The sequence below is a fragment of the Elephantulus edwardii genome, unplaced genomic scaffold, assembly GCF_000299155.1.
Source record: "Elephantulus edwardii isolate Elephantulus edwardi_28Jun2011 unplaced genomic scaffold, EleEdw1.0 scaffold00160, whole genome shotgun sequence".
Lineage (NCBI taxonomy): Eukaryota > Metazoa > Chordata > Mammalia > Macroscelidea > Macroscelididae > Elephantulus > Elephantulus edwardii.
In genome coordinates, this window is record NW_006399910.1 from 4,149,897 (window position 1) to 4,164,478 (window position 14,582).

Consider the following 14,582-nt stretch of genomic DNA (forward strand, 5'->3'; position numbering starts at 1 on the left):
GGGGAAGAAGAACAAACTGGGGAGGAGGGTAGAGAGAATGGTGCAGCAATGAAGGAATGAAAACCCAAAATCCCTGTAAATGTTCATTAAAATTAATAAAATTTAATATTAAAAAAAAACTTGATCCAAAAAAAAGAAAGGAAAAAAAAAAGAAACTAAAAGGGTATCTTAGCAAATTTAAAACTGTGCTCTTTAGACATTTGATTTAAAATTACTTTCAATACACAGTAATCAGACATTTTTTTTTTCTTTAATAACACTTAAAATAGTTATTTTGCTTGAGGATTGTCTTCCATTAACTTTTTCAATGGTCCATTTGGGTCTTGGTGAATTTTCAGGTTTGACTGAATAAACTTCCTGTTGCAGCCACAAAAAGGGCAAGAGAAACACTTCTTCCCAGTGTGGATGAACATATGGGTACGCAAATTGAAATCCAGAGAAAAGCACTTTTCACATCATTCATATGTGCACTGGAAGGGCTTTTCTCCAGTGTGAAGAAGAAAATGTTGTTTTAGTTTGGAGCTCTACGTGAAAGTTCTCCCACGTTCTGCACACATGTGTTCTCGGGGACCAAGCACCAGCCTATGCTTTTTCAGGGTGGCTTTATCTCTAAACTTTTTTTTAAAATCTTATCTGAGGACACATGATAATTTCCAGATCATCACATTCTGGATTTATTCTTGGCTTTATTTTAGCAAATTCTGCCAGCTATTAGAGTGGCTTTATCTCTAAACTTTTTAAAGAAAATCTTATCTGAGGACACATGATAATTTCCAGATTATCACATTCTGGATTTATTCTTGGCTTTATTTTAGCAAATTCTGCCAGCTATTTAGAATCAGTTTAGTCAATGTCAGGTATCCCACCAGGAAATTTCTTACCAGTCACGTACTCAGAATATTCCCTGACACTGTTCTGAGGACCTTCTTTTTTTCTCCTCTATGGATTCCAAAGGACACTTGAGAGGTGTTATCTCCAGCACCCTTTTGAGCCAAGTCTTATTCTGACTCATCACTCAGACATCATAGGGACTTAATTAAGTCATTTTCCAAGATGAACACAGAATATTTACCTCTCATTATGCATTTTATGTAACAGTCTGGAAAAGGGTCATCTTCAACAACCTGAAGGCTGGTCTCACAGAGTACACCTTCATCAGATATTGTCCATAGCAATTTACCAGGTTGCTTTTTGGTTGGTTGTGTCTGGCTCAGCTTGACCTGGGTTGGCATAGTCTCACAGAGGTCCTTTCCATCTTCTTCATTATGGAAACTACCCCATAGTCTTTTCTTCAGTTGCTGGTCGATAGCATCTTGCCTACTTCCTTCCTCCTTGAAGATTTGTACTGTGAACTATCAGTCATTTCTAGGAAGTCGTAAGCTGGGTAAGTGGTCTTCAGCAATACCTGTTGTTTAAAGTTCATTGAGAGATGCCTCTTCTGACTTGTTCATCATATACTTCAGAACTTAGACTACACTGCCAGGAAATGCTCAAATGTCCTAAAACCTGCTCTATTCTCACCCAACCCTATTGTCTTTATTGATACACCTACCCCCACTAGCCCAGTCACTAAGTCAAACCATTGCATCCAAGGTCCTCCTCTCTTGCACTGTCCCTTCACCGTCCCAAGCATGATGGCCCTCTGCAAGGACTTGTACCTCCTTGGAACATGCCCAAAGTATTGAGATTCAGAATACTTGCCTTCAAGGAGCACCCTGATTTCACCCTCTCTAGGACAAATCTACTTGTTCTCCTAGCAGTCCATGGTATATTCAATACTCTTTTCCAGTGCCACAGCTCAAAGGTATCAATTGACCTTCTATCATCCCTAGTTACTGCCCAGCTTTCTGATGCATAGAAATTAATTTTGAAGACCAAGGCCTGGATGAGTCACACCTTAGTTTCCAGACTGATATAATTTTCCTTCAGTATTCTGGAGCTGACCCTGACAGCCAATTTCCCCAGTGTAATTAGTCTTTTGATTTCCTGACTGTTTATACCAAGAGTGTTGACTGTGGAGCCAGCTAAACAAGTTGTTAGCCATCTCAATCTCTTCACCATCTCTCATGGTGCTGCTAATCTGCACAGTGGTGAGAATCTTTGTTTTCTTGATGTTGAACTTCAATCCATATTGAAGGCTGCAGTCCTTGACCTTCTGCAGCAAATGTCTCCCGCACTCCTCAATTTCAGCAGGCAAGGTTGTGTCATCTGCATAATGAAGGCTCTTGATTCTCCCTCCAATCCAGATGCCACATTCCTCATCATAGATTCTAGCCTCCAGATGATTTGTTCCATGTATAGATCTAAAAGGTATGGAATTAGGATGCATCCTTGATGTACACTTTTCCTGATTTTGAACCATACCGTGTTTTCTCTCTGTGTTCTGATGACTGCCCTCTGGTCCAAGTATAGGTTTCACATAAGCATAATCAAAAGTTCTGGGATTCTGCTATTGTTATTGGGGTGAGATGATATTTCATAGCTATTTTGATTTGCATCTCTCTTTGAGCTAGCTATTTTGAACATTTCTTCATTTATTTGTTGGCCATCTGAATGTCTTCTTTAGTAAAGTGTCTGTTCGTATCCTCTGCTCATTTGGCCATTGTGTTTTTTATCTTAATCTTGTGCTTGTGTATTTTATAAATTCTAGATATAAGTCCCTTATCACACATGTTATTACCAAATATTTATTGCCAATCGGTGATTTTCCTTTTTTACCCTGCTGGAGAAGTTTTTGGATGTGCATAGACATTTTATTCTTATAAGGTTTCATTCATCTATTTTATCATTTCCTTGTTGTAGGTTTTTGAAGATGCTTGGAAGACAGTTCATGTTGTGAATTAGGGCTTCTAGAGTCCTTCCAAACTTTTCTCTAATGAAGTTTACAGTCCTTGGTTTTAGTCTGAGGTCCATGACTTTGAGTTGGCTTTTGTGCATGGTGTGAGGTGTGGGTCTTGCTTCAGTTTTCTGCAGATAATTTTCCAATTTTGCCAACACCATTTGTTAAAAAGTGTATCATTTCCCCACTTGACTGATTTCATCTCCTTGTAAAAAATCAGTTGACCATAGGTAGATGGGTTGATATCCAGGTTCTCAATTATATTCCATTGATGTATGTGTATGTCATTGTACCAGTACCACGCTGTCTTGACAGCCACAACAGTGTAGTAGTATTTGAAATCAGAGCATGAGATGCCTCCTACTTTTTCCCTTGTTTTTAAGGAATGCTTTGCTTTTTCAGTCTCTTTACATTTTAAATGAAGTTGGAGATTGCTTTTTCCATTTCATTGAAGAATGATGGAATTGGGATTTGTATTGGGATTGCATCAGATGTGTAAATTGCAATTGGTAGGACTGTCAATTTTATAATACAGAATCTTCATATCCAAGAGCAAAGTACATTCTTTCATTTCTCCAGGTCTCTTTTTGGTTCTTCTAGTAATGTTTTGTAATTTTCTTTGAATATATACTTTGTGTTTCTAAGATTTACTCCGCAGTATTTTATCTTGTGATTCGCTATTGTGATGGGTATTATTTTTCTCAGCTCCAGTTCTGTATTCTCTTTGTCACTGTAGAGAAATCCAATTGATTTTGTATGTTGATCTTGTATCCTGTCACTTTGCTGAATTGGTCAACTAGGTCCAGTAGTTTTCTTGCTGAATCTTAAGGGTGTTCTAAGTATACTATCATATCATCAGTACAGAGAGATAAATTTAGCTTCTCTTTGCCAATTTGGATAACACTTATTTCCTCCTTTTGTCTTATTGCTATCACTAAGATTTCAAATACAATATTGAATAGAAGAGATCACAGTGGGCATCCTTCCCTAGTTCCTGTTCTTAAAGGGAATGCATTTAATCTCTCTCCACTGAGGACAATGTTGGCTCTCGGGTTTACATATATACATTTTACTATTTTGAGGAAATCCCCTCTATTCCTATTTTGTTTAGTGTTTTAATCAAGAAAGGGTATTGGACTTTGTTAAAGGCTTTTTTTTTTTTGCATCAATTGATAGGATTATATAATTCTTGTTCTTTACTTTGTTAATGTGATGAATTACATTGATTGTTTTTGTTATATTGAACCATTCTTACATAAATGTTATGAATCTCACTTGGTCATGATGAATTATTTTTCTGATGTACCCTTGTTCTATTGACTTTTTAAGCATTATTTAGTGAACTTCCTTGTCCTTTGTGATGATTTAATTTATTTTATCAGAGATTAATAATCAATACTCATTCTTTTTTGGGGGGATTGCCATTTGCTTGGTTTATTTTTCCCCCACCCTTTTATATTTAGTCTTTCTTTTCCTTCACTTTCCAGTTGTGTCTCTTTAAACAGCATATTGATGGATTTTGTTGTTTGGTTTTTTTTTTTAAATATAATCTGCTACTCTATTTCTCTTCAGTGCTGCACTTAAACCATTCACATTCGTTATGATTAATGAGAGGCAAGGTTTTATTGCTATTATTTTGTTGAGTTCTTTTTGGAGTTATTGCTTGTTACTTTGGTACATCCTGCTTTGGTGTCACCTCTGTAAAAGGATGTCTCTACTGGGAATATACCCTAAAGAAACCATAACTGCCACCAAAGCAGATACATGCTCACTCATGTTTAGTGTGGCTTTGTTTACGATGGCAAAGTATTCATTAACAAATTAATGGATAGAGAAGCTGTGGTATATTCACACAATGGAATACTATGCTGCATTAAAACACAGGGAACTCATGAAATATTATACAAAATTTGTGACCCTGGAGGACATTATACTAAGTGAAATACTTCAGTCACAAAGTGGTAAATACTGCATAGTTCCACTCCTCTAAAGTGGGAATATTATTGGAGTTTTGGCAAACTAAGAGGGGATAAATAATATATCCTTCATTGAAATAGATGAAGGAGAGTACTGTTTAGGAGGAATATATGATTAGGTATTATTGTCATAACTAGTGTCCAGAATGAAACCTGCATAGTGGAGTGTGGATTGGGAAGGAGGAGATTGTATAACAATGAAAGAATTTTTTTTAACTTGTCAATGAGAAAAGCCAACTAAAAAGGAGGTGTGGGCATGGAGGAAAGTGTGCAACAATAAATGAATGGAATTTTTTTTAAAGTAAAGAAAAGAAAGAAGGCTGTCTCTCTGAGTTTCTTGCAACGCCGGTCTTGTTTTTACAAACTCCCTTAAGTTCTGTTTTTCTGGGAATATCTTGATCTCTCCTTAATATTTAATGGCCAATTGCTGAGTATAATATTCTTGGTTGACAGTTGTGTTCTTTGAATGTGCAATATATGTCATTTCACCGGCTTCTTGCTCTCATGATTTCTGCTGAGAAATCAGCACTTAATCTTATTTGCTCTTCTTTATAGGTTTCTCTTTGTTTCTCCCTCACTGCTTTCAGAATTCTCTTCTTATTTTTTATTCTGGCAAATTTGACTATGATATGCCTTGGTGTTTTTCTTTTGGGGTCATTTCTATATGGTGTTCTTTCAGCTTCTTGAATATATATTCTCTCATTCTTCATTTTGCCTGGAAAGTTTTCTTCTAGTAATTTTTCCACTACTTTTTCAGTGCCTTTACTTGTTTCTTCCTGTTCTGGGATTCTAATTTTGCGCATATTATTTCTCTTGATGGTGTCCCATGTTACTCTTAGGTTCTCTTTTTTTCCTTCCTTGTTTGATTCTGCTTTTTGTTCTAGCAGATCAGTAGTGACAATTCCATCTTCTATTTCACTGGTTCTGTGTTCCATCTCTTCAACTCTGTTCATGTGCCCCTCTATCATGTTAATAGAATCTGAAACATTAGACCTAATACTTTGGATTGTAGTTTCTTGTTTTACCAGAGCCTCTACTGCCTCATTTGTTTTATCTGCAGTGTTTTGGATTGTTTGTTTGTTTGTTTGTTTGTCTGTTTGTTTGTCTGTTTGTTTGCTTTTAGCTCCTCCTGGTTTTTGCTTACAGTGTCCTTTAATTCTTTGTGTTTCTCTTTTACCTACTGAAAATATTCAATCATTGTTCTTTTAAATTCTGTCAGAAAGTTCCATCAGACTTTTGGCTTCATTAAATCCATTGACACGGTGTTACTCTTTTGGGAGAGAGATCTTGCTTGTGCTTGTGCAGGTTGTGTAGTAGCCTGCATCTTTCATGACATTGCTGTGGTAGAGTTTCTTGCCTGAGATGATACTCAGTTTTTTTATCTGAATTCACTGCTCCAGAATAGGGTTGGGCAGGCACTCATGCACATATGCAGATAGGGTGGGTGCTTGTGCAGACACACACATTGGCATGGGGGAGGACACAAACAGACACACGTGGAGAATGGGAGCATGCATGGGGACCTGAATGAAAAACCAAGAAGCCTTGGTTTTCCCGTTGAGAACTAGGTCTGCCACCCCAGTGAGCTCCAGCTGTCTCACTACCTCCTGCTTAAGGTGAATGGGTCCCATGTGGTCCAGCAATAAGCAGTGACACCCCCTCCCCTTAGTACCTCACTCAAATTCCCACTGTCCTGCTTCCTCCTGACAGGTGGGTCCTGCCACTGATTATTCTTTCCCACCTAGGCTTCTTGATCCCTGGTGAGGCTCCCTGCTACTGTAACTCCCAAACTAATTGTTTTAATAATAGTTTTCATTCAAATTCGAACTGTCCTGCTTATTCCACGTGCATCCCTCTGTCTTTTAAAAGCTATTGTCAATGAATAAATAACTTACTGTACAAAATTCTTCCATGTGATAACCAGCCTCATTTCTGTCTTATTACTACAGTTCCTTCATCTTTGTTTCCAACTGTTGCATTCTAGTCATTAATTCTTTTTAATGACTCTTCATTATGTGTTTAATCAAATTAAACCTTCACAATGTGATATACTTACTTAATGTCTTCATTTTTTACTTTAATGATCAGTGTGTGGTTTAAAAATTAATTGTATTAACAGACCTTCCTTGTGTGCATATTGATACTGTTCTATCACTGGCAGAATGATACTTACATAGCAAAATGTTCTTTTTGAAGATTAATATGACACCATTGCCTTTAAATTTGTTATTTACAGCATATTAAATCATAAAGATTGTGTGTTCCAATATTACCAATATTTGTGTATCAGCTCATTAATGTCTATGTGGTAGATTTTGATGTTTTCCATTTAATTTATGTTTTACAATTTCTGATTTGCCTAGATGTGTTGTCTTTCCATTGTATATTCTAATTATTAATAGATGTTTCCAGCTATTTCTCCTCCTTTTGAGTCTTTACTCCATTCATTATTTAATATAGACTTTACTTTGAAAAGACAGCTTTATTCCAGTCAATAGAAGTGCCTTTTAAATTCAAGGGCTTATTATCTAGCATATTCAGGAATGTTCTTATTTAATTAGAAGAATTCTCAAAAAGCTGTCTAAGCCTGCTTAAATATCTCTACTATTGCATCAATGTGTCAGTGTTACAGCTTCCAGCAACACAGCAGCATCCAAGCTATGATAGTATGGTAAACTGAACATGAGTGGTAGCTATGTAATATCATATAAAGATACACAAATTTACATGTTATATATGAACTTTAGAATTATAAGCAGTACAGACTCACTTAGGCTACCTTAGTAAATGGAGATTTGTTTAAAATATATAGCTCTAAAACACCACTGTGTTCTTGTTCCTATTATTAAAGTACCAAACATGAAAATATTTATAACTTCCTCTAACATTTTGTCAGTAAACCAGTTGTGCTAGTTGGTACCAGATGTCTTGGTTTTTCTCCTGATTTCCATTCTTTTTGTCTTCTATTCAAATATCCTGAGAAGATCACTAGTCTAAGTAAGCACAATAAAAAGTGAGTCTCGTTTTACAAGATCCTCCTTCTCAGGAATACTCCACCTTTAATGTTTCCTTTCAGTCTCTGACTGTTCTCTGACTCCAGCAATTTTATGGGCTCATTTATTATAATATTAAACCAAACAGGAAGAGATTAATTTTTTAAAAATTTACATTAGTTTGGATACAAAATTCTTATTCATTTTTTCACACATTTCTTCATTCATATTATGTTTCATACAATCATTCAGATATATTGTCTTTTATAAAAAATAATCACCGTTGTTCTATGCCCACTATCACCCAGTCTTTTCAGGTTCCTAGTGGATTTTTCCTAATTCCTTCACCCCCTCACTCAGCCCAGCAATCTCCATGACCCTGTGATTTCCCTCTCTCCAACCTTGGTCCACCGTACTTTCCTCCCCTTTGGGAGCTTTGTTAACCTTTAAATATTTCCCTGTAATGGGTATAATTCCATCTGACACTCTCCCTCCAAATTTAGCTATGTATGAACAGAACTATAACTAATAACTCATGTTTAGTTATTAAGAGGTATTCAGAGCTCCTAAGAATATGAAATATAATCAAGTACCTTCTATAACTTAGTACACATCATAGAGTCCAATTTTAGAGGGATCATGTTTTTGTTGTTGTTGTGTGCCATTGAGTCACCTGTGACTCATAGCAACACTCTGAATCTTTCTCCGTCCTGAGCCACTCTCACTGACTCTGACACACCTACTTACATTGCCCTAATTACTATAGCACTGCATCTCCTCCGGGATCTTCTCCTACACTGTCTCTCCACCTTTCAAATCCTAAGAAGGATCATACTGCTTACTAAATGCTCTATTGCACTCTAAACTTTTTAGCTCCTGAGAAAGCAAGATTTAGATATTGGGCTCTAGAATGATGTAACTGTGAGATGGAGGCAATAAACATAATCAAATAAGCAGTCATGGTTCTTCAGTCTGTCTTTATTACATATTATAATCAAGGAAAATGATGTTTTTGCAACGTGTTTGTATGTGTATTTAGGTAAGCATGTATGTGTGTGTTCTTAACTACAGGATAATGACTCCAAGAATAAGTAAAACAAGGGAAAAATAGTGCCACTTGCCATACATATTGATGGCTTTGAGCTGTGGTGCTGGAGAAGAGTATTGAATGTACCATGGGCTGCCAAGAAAACAAACAGATTAGTCCTCGAGAGGGTTAAACCAGGCTACTCCTTGGAAGCAAGGATTCTGGGGCTTCGGATTCTGACATATTTTGGACATGTTGTAAGGAGGCACAGGTCCTTGGAGAGGGACATCATGCTTGGGAGGGTGGAGGGACAGCACAGGAGGGGAAGACCCTCTATGAGGTGGATTGATTCAGTGACTGGGGTAATCGGGATGGGTGTGTTAGAAGCAGTGCAATTGGCACAGGATAGAGCAGGGTTTAGGGCTATTGTACATAGGGTCGCTATGAGTCGCAAGCGACTCGACGGCACATAACAACAACAACAACATTAATGCATGTGAAACACACACTTTAATTAGGTAAGATTAGCATTTAGTAGTATTGATGAGAAAATTAAAAACTGATAAAGGTAGTTTTCCAGGTATAAAATGTTAAATATTAGGTAGTGCTTTCACCTGTGCAAATGTGGGAGGTAAATCATCAATTAATGGACTTTTCATCTATGGGCAATGAGACTACTAGAATGTTAGTGGAGAGTGCTGCTGTCTGTAGCTGCCTGAAAAAAAAGTTTTATAGAAAATAATTGAGCTCCAACCCGAGTGACCATCAACAAATGAATGGATAGAGAACTTTGGTATAATCACACAATGGAATACTAGGCAGCACTGAAAAACAAGGAACTCATGAAATATTATACAAAATTGGTGACCCTGGAGGATATTATCCTGAGTGAAATATCTCAGTCACAAAAAGACATATATGGCATAATGCTAGTGTTCTAAAAGAGGACTGACATAACTAGATATTATTACTATGACAGGATTCCAGAATGAAGGTAGCATAGTGGAGTGGACTTGGGGGGAGGGATTGAATAGCAATGAAAGAATTTTTTTCTTTTACTTTTCAAAAAGAAAAGCTAATTGGGGTGGAGGGGAGGGCAGGGAGAAAAGTGCAACAGTGAATGAGTGGATAGCCAAAGTCTCTGTAAATTTTCATGAAAATAAATTTAAAATTTTTAAAAAGAAAGTAATTTAGCTCAGAAAAAAAAATTGTTTTGAGCAGAAAGTAAAAGATGGCAGGGGAGGGAATCTCAAAACCTTGCCAATCTACAATCTTGGAAAAGTCAACTTTTCAAATGTAAGTAATTGCACAATTAGAATGAGAAAATCTACCAGGAACAAATATCTACCCAAAGATTTCAAATAATTACATTGCTTCAAGGTAAAGATCACACTTAAGATGTGCGACCTAACATGATCATTTCATGATCATTTCATTTATGAAATGATCAAGGAGAAAGACACAATAATGATACAGTCTTTCAAATAATCTGTAAAATCCTTTAAATTAGTTAAAAAGATATATGAATTTTGGAGATGTTAATAAACAGTAGTATACTTGAGACATACATTTAGAAAAGAGCAACATGCATAGTGTCATATGATGCTCAGCAAAGAGAATGTGAAATAATGAGCCTTAGGATCACATCCATTTTGAAAAAATTTATAGAGTCATACCCAAAGATAAGTGATTCCTGAAAGTGAATGTCAAGTAATTAATAAAAAAATATAGGTAATCAACTTCTAAAACCTATCAGAGAAAATAGAGCCTTGGAGATTTTTGAACAGTGGAAAAATATTCAGGATAAAAATTTCAAACCTAGTCTACATTCTTTTTACACATGGTTGCCACATTCAAAATATCTACCCAGTGGAATTTTAGAATAGTTATTTTCTACTCTTCTGTGGGTGGAACATTTAGTGTAACCATGTAAATATTAAAACCAGCTTGAAAGGAGGAGTGGCATCCACTTCTGTAGTAGCTTGCCTCCAGAAACCATATGAACCTGGAGAGAGGATGAAAGACACCCACGCATTGAGGACTCTCCTTCATAGGGTCACTGAGTCGCCTGCGACTCGACGGCACTTAACAACAACAACAATGTAAATATTATTTAATATCGTACACTGATTAATTGAATGTTTATTTGCCATCGAGTTGACTAAAATTCCTAGAGACCCTAAGCAGAAGAGCTCTAAACCCTACTCTATTTTTAACCAATCTCACTGTCTCTGATACACCTACCCCCTTTACACCAGTTACTGGGTCAATCTATCTCAACCAGAGTCTTCCTCTCCTGTGTTGTCCCTGCACTTCCAAGCATGATGTCTTTCTCTAAGGACTGCTCCATTCTGGCAACATGCCCAAAGTACATGGATGGAACCTCAAAATCCTTGTCTCTAAGGAGCAACTTGGTTTCACCCTCTCTAATTTGTTCTTTTGAAAAGCCATGGTATGTTCAATACTCTTCTTCAGCATTACAGCTCAAAGGTATTGATTCTTCTTCTGACATCCTTGGTCATGGTCATTACTCTGATGCATAGCAAGTAATTGCTAAGACCATGGCCTGCAGTAGGCATACCTTAGTCTCTAGACTGCCATAGTTGCTCTTCAGCACTCTGGTGAGATCCTTGAAAGCAGATTTTCCTAATGAATTAGTCTTCCAATTTCTTGATTGCTGGCACCAAGAGCATTGATTACACAACTAAGCAAACATAAATTATTAATAATTTAAATCTCCTCTCTATCTACCATGGTGCTGTCATTTGGCCCAATGGTGAGACTCTTCCTCCCTTCCGCCCCTGCCCCTTGATGTTAAGCTTCAATCCATATTGAACACTACTCTACTCATTTTTGTAAGCACAGTTGTGTCATCTACATAACACACGTTGTTGAGCGGTGTTCCTCCAATCGTGATGCCACATTCCTACTCATTAAGTCCAGTCTTCTTGGTCTAAATATAGGTTTCACATGAGCACAATCAGATGTTCTATATTTCCATTCTTCTCAAGTTACGCCAAAATTTGTTGTGATCCACACAGTCAAATGCCTTTGACTAGTCAATTAAACACAAATAGAAAAATCCTCTTTCTGCTTTAGGCCAAGATCCATCTGGCATTGGCTATGATTTCTGTAGTGCCAACATCTTCAAAATCCACCTTGTTTATTTCTGGTAGTTCTCTGTCAATATATTGTTTCAATTGTTTTTGGACAACCTTCAGCATGATTTTGCTTATGTATAATATTGTTTAATCTCTTCACACTCTCTTGGATCACCTTTTATGAAATTATATATCTATATCTATATCATCTATCATCTATATCATCTATATCATCTATGTCATCTATATCATCTATATCATCTCTATATCTCTCTCTCTATCTCTCTCTCTATCTCTATCTATCTATATCTATATCCCTGTCAGTTGACCGGTTGGTTGTTCTCAAGATTTTTTGGCACAACTTGGTGAGCATGTCCAAAGCTGCATCTGCTTGTTGAAATATGTCAATTAGTAGTCCATCATTCATGAGGCCTTGGTTTTTGCTAACTCTTCAGATCAGCTTGAACTTCCTCCATCACTTTGCCTCTTGGTCATATGTGGTTTCATGAAAGTATTCTATATCAACCAATTATTTTTGGTAAAATGGCTCTGTGTACTTCTTCCATCTTATTTTGGTGCTTCCTAGATCATCCAGTATTCTGTCAATATCATTCTTAAGCAACTCAAGGCTTGAAGTTGTTCTTCTGTTCCTTCAGCTTCAGAAATGTCAAACAAGTTCAGCTCTCTTGATTTTCTGACTCCACCTCTTTGCTCATTACATTATAATACTTTACTTTGTCCTTTAAAATCTCTGTTCAGTTTAACTTCCTAATTCCTTCCCTTTGCTTTGACTACTCAGTAAGCACTCTATTGAAATATTCAGTCTTTTCTGGCATCCATCTCTGTTTTTTCTTCTTCTGTCCTTGTAATGACCTTTTGCATTCTTTATGAATAATGTTCTTGATATCCTACCACAGTTCATTTGGCCTTCACTCAGTTCAACACTTCAAAACTGTTCCTAAGATGTTTTCCAAATTTAGACGTGGTAGTTTACATTTTTATTCTTGTGGACTTGATTTCATTTTCTTTAGCTTCAGTTTAAACTTGCATATGAATAGGTGATGGTCTCTTCCGCAATCTGTATCTGGCCTCATTTTCATAGCTGATATTGAGCTTCTCCAACAGTTGTTTCCACAGATGTAATCAACCTAATTCCTGTATATGCCATCAGGTGGTCCTTGTATGTACTCACCATTCATGTTTACTATAAAAGATATTTACAGTGATTTCACCTCCTTGTCAAAAATCAGTTGACTATAGGTAGATGGGCTGATTTCTGGATTCTCAATTCTATTTCATTGATTTGTGTCTGTAATTGTACAAGTACCATGCTGTCTTGACCACCATGACTGTGTAGTAGGATTTGAAATCAGGGAGTGAGATGCCTCCTATCTTGTTTCTCTTTTTAAGGAGTGGTTGCTTAATCTGGGCCTTTCTCCATCCCAGATGAAATTAGAGATTGCCTTTTCCATCTTGTGGAAGAATGGAATTGGTATTTGTATTGGGATTGCATTTAACGTGTAAATGACTGCTGGTAGTATTGTCATTTTCACAATATTGACTCTCCCTGTCCCTGAGCAAGGGATATTTTTCCACTTCTCCAGGTCTCTTCTTGTTTCTTGTAATAATGTTTTGTAATTTTCTTTAAATTTGTGCTTCTCGTTAGGCTTATTCCTAAGTATTTAATCATGGGATTATATATTGTGAAGGGTATTGTTTTTCGAGTTCTGTATTCTCTTTGTCACTGTAGAGAAATACAATTGATTTTTGTATGTTGATCTTGTATCATGCCACTTTGCTGAATTGGTCAACTACGTCCAGCAGTTTTTTTGCTGAGTCTTTAGAGTTTACTAGGTATACTATCCCAAAGAAAGGTGACCCAACAAAGTGTGCAAACTACAGAACAATCTCAGTGATTTCACATGCAAGCAAGATTTTACTGAAGATTATCCAAAAATGACTGGAACAGCACGTCAGTAGAGTACTACCGGAAGTCCAGGCTGGGTTTAGAAGGGGTCGTGGTAGGAGGAATATTGGAGCTGATGTTAGATGGATCTTAGCTGAAAGCAGGGATTGCCAGAGGAATGTCTATCTGTGCTTCATTGATTATGCAAAGGCGTTTGACTGTGTGGATCATAACACACTGTGGCTGACTCTGAGAAGAATGGGATTCCCAGAACATTTGATTGTGCTAATGTGAAACTTATACTTGGACCAAGAGGCAGTCATCAGAACAGAAAAAAGGAAACACTGCATGGTTCAAAATTGGGAAAGGTATACACCAGGGATGTGTCCTATCGCCAAACCTTTTCAACCTTTATGCAGAACAAATTATCCAGGAGTCTGGGCTCTATGAGGAGAAGCGTGGTGTCAGTATTGGTAGAAGATCCAACAGTCTGCATTATGCAGGTGACACAACCCTGCTTCCTGAAAATGAAGAGGACCTGAAGCACCTGCTGCAGAGGTTCAAGGACTGCAGCCTACAATATGGATTGAGGCTCAGTGTCAAGAAGACAAAGATTCTCACCACTGGACCAATTGGCAATATCAGGATGGATGGTGAAGAGATTGAGATTGTACACAGCTTTAGTTTGCTTGGCTCCACAGTCAACAGTCTTGGCACCAGCAGCCAGGAAATTAAAAGTT

The 14,582-nt window shown here is 37.0% G+C and overlaps 1 pseudogene; it reads right to left on the reverse strand.

Moving 5' to 3' along the window:
• Positions 1 to 269: 269 nt before the first annotated feature.
• On the reverse strand, positions 270 to 1,232 carry LOC102843723 (annotated as a pseudogene).
• Positions 1,233 to 14,582: the final 13,350 nt, after the last annotated feature.